Genomic DNA, 5,638 nt, shown 5'->3' with positions numbered 1-5,638 from the left:
ACACTTAGGCAGGAGTAATCAGCAGCATAAGCCAATAATGAGGAAGCATTTGTAGAAAATTTGCAGAAAATCAAAGGAGAAAACACTGATGGATCACAGAAGGATTTGTCAAATGAGCCAACTGTGTCATACTTTTTGAAAATGTCAACTATTATCCTGAGATATAGTTGGGAATAGACTTTGGACAACAACTTCTACTCAGCCCTAGGAAAGGCCTCAGGGGGAACGCAGTTTTGGACACTGCACCTTCTGAAAAGATGTGGAAGTGTTCAGAAAAAGGCAGAAAAGGAGAATCAAAAGCACAGACGGCTGAAAGAATGCAAATTGAAAAGAAGCTTCATGGAGGTTGTCCAACAGTGAAAGAGGTATGAAATAGCCTTTGATTTCAAAAATCTTCTATGGAAAAGAAGGAAATGACCTATTATCCTCATCTGCATATTTAATCACATGAATACAGTGGGATAAATGGACTTCCCAATGGTTAAATAGAGAGACACGCTGGAAAAGATTTTCTGGGAAAGAGGTCTCCATCCTGGAAAAACTTTAAGGACAAATTAGACATGTATCTTCATTTAGGGTAATTTTCAGATTTGGGCAGCCTCTCTGAAAGGTCTGGCTAGCTGAATGCACAACTCTGGTGTATGAACCACAGAGACTAATCCAATATTTAAAATATAGAAACTTAGAGAAGCTACCCACCTGCATATTGACTTGAATCTAAACAACTTTTGAGCATGCCCCTTCTTTAAAATGCCCAGAAACTGTTCCTGCATACTCCGAACAGCTATTCCCATTGCACCAGGAGCTTGCTGTTCTCTCTCATTTCGGAATGTTTGGTGATGTTTTGCTTTCCACTCCTGAATACCTCAGGTACGCCTGAGTGAAAGACACCTGTTGGCCTGCAGATGACCGGGGCAGAGACCTCCACTTTCCCCTATGTTCCTGAAATAATTTGAGTTGGAAGGGATCCTTAAGGGTCATCTAGTCCAACTCCCATGGTGATGTGAGCAGGGAACATGGCAGGTGTGAGACACCAGGCAGCGGATCAGCAACTTTGCGTGCCCCTCATTTCACATTCTTGCAAGTTTTGCTGTCTCCAGGTGGACTGAGCAAGCAGCAGCAGCCAAGCGTGTTCCCCCTTGCTGAGGGAGTATCCTTTTCTACATCTTACCAGCATGAAAGGCAACGAGGGTGGGCAAAACAATCCTGCTAGACCGGCACATAGCAGGAAAGGTCATGATCTTTTGTGTTCTTGGAAAGCAATGTGCAAAGCAGTAGCCTGATTACTTTTAATTGGGAAGTCCCAGATTTTGGTGCCTTCCCAAAGGGAGTCTAGATTAGCGTTTCTTCCATTTATTAGAAATTATCAGCTCTACGTTGGTTCTGGTTTGCTCTCAATAATGTTCCAAGCAAGTAATTTTAAACTCCTATGATTCACATGATCCCTGACTAATGGTGCCCACAATGGAAAATTCTAAGAGTTTCATGATGAAAACCATATTTAGTGTTAATGGTATCCATATATAGCAGGGACTGACGGGAATATAGCAACAAAAAAGCTGCCACTGGTAAAGATAGGAAATGAAGCCTCTGGAGTGAAACACTTTTTAAAATGACATTTAAAGAATGTACTTGAAATACTTTGGTAGGAGATGAAATATCACAGTTCTCCACATTTAGGCTTGATGTTTGATCTTCTTGTTAAGGTTCTACGGAAAAAAAATGCACAAAGACAAAAAAATCTTCTGTTCATCTCCTGGTTTTTTACTTGGTTGCCTCTTCCCCTTTCAGCTTTGGCCCCTCCCATGTTCCACATCACTGCAGGGTTATTAATCAGTTGTGATATCCACATGACCTCTAGTTTCAGGTCTCTTTGGTCCCTCTACTCCACTAGCTGAACTATTTCTAATTGGCTAATCAGCTTATCCGGTTTGGTCCTTGATGCAAACCAGGTCTAGACATGATCTATTCCTGGGAGGCCCCTGGGTTCAAGGGGCCAATCTCACACCCTGTCCATCACTATTGTCAGCACAGTACCCTATCTCAAAGACATGCCAATGAACATTAGCGAGAGATTAAAATGACAGCCTTGGTTTTCTTACATGCCTTTTAATCATCGTAACATGCAGTCTAATGTTTCACTCTGTCTTCTCTCCTCTGCAAGAGCATGTTCTCAAGGAAGAAACCAGGAAGGACGAGAGCAGGTCAAAGACCACAGCAGGGTGAGAGCAGTGGAAAGGAACTGAAATGGAGAGTGGGGGAGGAGGAGGAGGAGGAGGAAGGAAGAGACAAAAAACAAGTCAGAATCTGGTGGCCAGACACAGAGCGACAAGGCTAGAATTTCAATTCCTCCATGTGGCTCCAGCTGGCTGACATCTTATACTGCTCACACTGGCATGCCATAGGCATTTGCCAGTGGTGGTGCCTGTGGAGGGCTGTCCAAGATCCATAGCCATACACCTGAAAGGCAATTTTCTCAAATGCTGCTCATCTCTAATTGTTTTGGGAAGAGCTGGAGGGCTTGAAAATCAAGCTGTCTTTGTTGAAGTGCCTGCATATGGACTTAGCAGATGACTTTTGGGCCTTTGGATTTCTGAAAAAGTCTTAGCCCAATCACTTAGCTGTGCTGTATACAATTATTGGCCATTTCAGCAAATGACATTCAGAGGGCTTGCAATGGGATCAAATATGAATTCTTGGTCTCCCCAGGCAATGAATTGTTGTTGGCTCTTCTCAAACAAAGCCCCATTCTCTGCAAAGTTGTGTTGGTGTTAAAGGTGGATGCTCTTGTATGAATATCTGCTGCATGGGCAGACATAAAGAAGGTCTCCCCATGCCTCAGATGGAGAGCTGTGCAGCAGTGTTAACAGCATGCACAATCAAAGTGAATGACCTCACTTGTCCGAGACTTCCTTGTGCTCAGCCAGCTCTGAATGAAGACAGAGCAAGTACACACCTGCCTGCAAAATGCCATATGGACATCATCTGTAACAAACTTGCTCAGATGCTTCCTTTCTAAAGGGCATTCAAATTTTGCTAGATGTATTTTTTCCTCTCACAGTCATGCTTTTACTGAAAATTTTAGCTAAGGTAATATCAGCTCCTTAGCTTCTAAACTTCCTGGTCCAAAATTATTTGGCTGGTGGGATGTGTGAATTCCTTTAGCCAACCAGTGGAGCATGTAATTAGCTCTATATGCACGAATGAATTACGCATATGTTTAGCTATGTGGCTTCAGCTGGTAGCTAATCATGAGAAGTTTCCAGCTAGAAAAGGAAACTGGTGAGAAAGTCAGGAAAGGCTGTGAAGCAGGCAGTGCACAAGAGGTCTCTGGTTTTCCTTTTCCCCTTTCTGCCTGATACTGCTTGCATCCCCATATTTGTGCTGTGCTTTCCCTGGGATGTATATTCCCCAGCAGATGCTGGGAGCATTCTGCAGGTCATGCTCTCTTTCAAGTGCCTCACGTTCTGCTGTCACACAGCGCCAAGCTTGGGGGATATTTCTCGATCTGTTACAGATTAAATTTCCCCAGTCTCAGAGGTTAGCACGAGCCCTGCTTGCCATTCCCAGCCTGCCTAAGCAGGAGATGGAAGCAGAGCCTTGCAATCTCACCTGGACAGTTTATTGAAGTTACTGTTTGCCTGTGTGTTGCTAAGGCTGTTACAGTATATGGTCAGATTGCCATGCTTAAATCACCTCATGGTTCAAGCACATCACACTTGCAGACAGAATTTGCTGCAAGAGCAGCTGTCTCATTGAACGGTTGTGCCATTTTGCTCCTTTTTGTCATCTATTCAGCTTTTTTTAAGGATGTGAGTCTAAAAGCAGGTCAGAGTTGAGGAACATTTCATATTTGGCAATTTTTTCTCAGCCTTTCTGAAGGTGCAGAAATGGGCTCATGTTGAATTGGCCTTCTCTGAACAAGGGGAATGTAACCTTGCTGGTAGCACCATCATATTATATAGTGAGTTAGAAGTTACAAAGTTCAGACTTTCTTTCTTTCTTTCTTTTTTTTTTTACATTTTCGGGAGGAAAAAATGATTAGAATGTTTTGCATAAGCAAAATTTACCCTGTCCTTTTTAATACTCAATTTTTGTAAGACATCCTAGCACGTCAGAGCTATTATTTCTTAATACAAATAATACTCTCATACACAGACTTTCTTCCTGTGAAAATCCAACAATATCATGCCCAGATGCAGTAAGATGGATAGAAAGTAATAAAACAGTGGGTCGATTAACAGACTATCAGATCTCACGCAATTCCGTGGTGAGAGTAGACCAGAAGTGGATTCAATGCAAATCCTGTCATCTTTCAACCGTGCTCCAAATGAGAAACCCTGTACCAAACCGCAGCATTGAGGACCTGGATAAATGCTGCCTAAAGTCAGCAGAAGTCTTCGGGCCACCTCTACAGTCCCCAGGCATCCAGATGAACACTATCCAACTAGGCAGTGCAGTCGCCGTCTCTCCCCCGACCTCTGCGATTCCAGACAAGGCCACACAATTTGCAGATGGGGAAATGCTGAATAGCAAGCATTTCGGACTCTCACAGATGTGGTTAAATTATCTTAATGTATTTAAACAAAGTGTAATGTCAAAGTAGCATAAATACCATATTTCAGCAAAATGGCTGCTTCTCCAGAGTTCTTCAAGTCAATGCCAAATGAAATACTTCTCACTGTTTATTCACAAAATTCTTTCTTACCCACTGAATTTTCATGTGCTGGGCTGGGCCAAATAATCAGTTTCCTTTTAAAATAGAAGAACCATTAGTGCATTCCAATAGGCTTTTCACGCTAAGTTAGGAACCCTTGCGAGTGCACTGTGATTAGCCTATTTTGGTTTTAATTATTGCTGATTGGAGCTTACCTATGGGGAAACTCTGAAAAAGCAGACAGATTTTCAACCCTGTACACTGATATGTTTCCAGAGGAGCTGAAAAAGGAATCTTGAAGTTTATGGTAGCCATTCACTATATCAGTGGCTCTTTAAACAGGATGCCCTTTGTGTTAAGAAACACACCTGCACCACTTCAGAGATTAATGGGCTATTCCTTGGCAGCACTTGTGGACGTTTCAGTTGTCCATTAGGATGATATAAGACCAGAGGAGAATTTTTTTGATCAGCTTTAATTGAATGGTAATCTCTTCTCAAAGTAACCTCAGTTTGCTGGGAAACTTGTGAGCCTCAGGATGAGGAGGAAAGAAATGAGAGAGGCCCCCAAAAGTATAAATCCTCCTCCATTAGTCAGGTCTCTTCTGTGAATGAGTTAACTTTAAAAGAAGCATATTACTAAGTATTTTATCAAAGCAAACATTTAATCAAAGTGAAAGGAAGAGATACTAGTCCCCTTCTGGAATGGGATGGAGACTGCCAAGATGTGTTTTAATTGCTTAAGAAAACAAACTATGTCAAACACTGGGTTTTAAGCAAGCAGATGCTCATTTATCATTCGTTTTTGTCTGTGTACGCTTCGGATCCTGCTGAACATGAGTTTTCTGAAATGGAAATGACCATATGGCCAATACCTTCAAAATGAATTCAACATGCCCTGCCTCGTGTGGAATGTGTTCTTTATGGAGCTTTTCTTTTCCTACTTCTCTTTTCCTCTTTTCCTTTTCCTTTTTCTTTTTCT

This window comes from Meleagris gallopavo, chromosome 2, assembly GCF_000146605.3.
Source record: "Meleagris gallopavo isolate NT-WF06-2002-E0010 breed Aviagen turkey brand Nicholas breeding stock chromosome 2, Turkey_5.1, whole genome shotgun sequence".
In the NCBI taxonomy this organism is placed as follows: Eukaryota; Metazoa; Chordata; class Aves; order Galliformes; family Phasianidae; genus Meleagris; species Meleagris gallopavo.
This window is presented reverse-complemented; position numbering follows the sequence as displayed.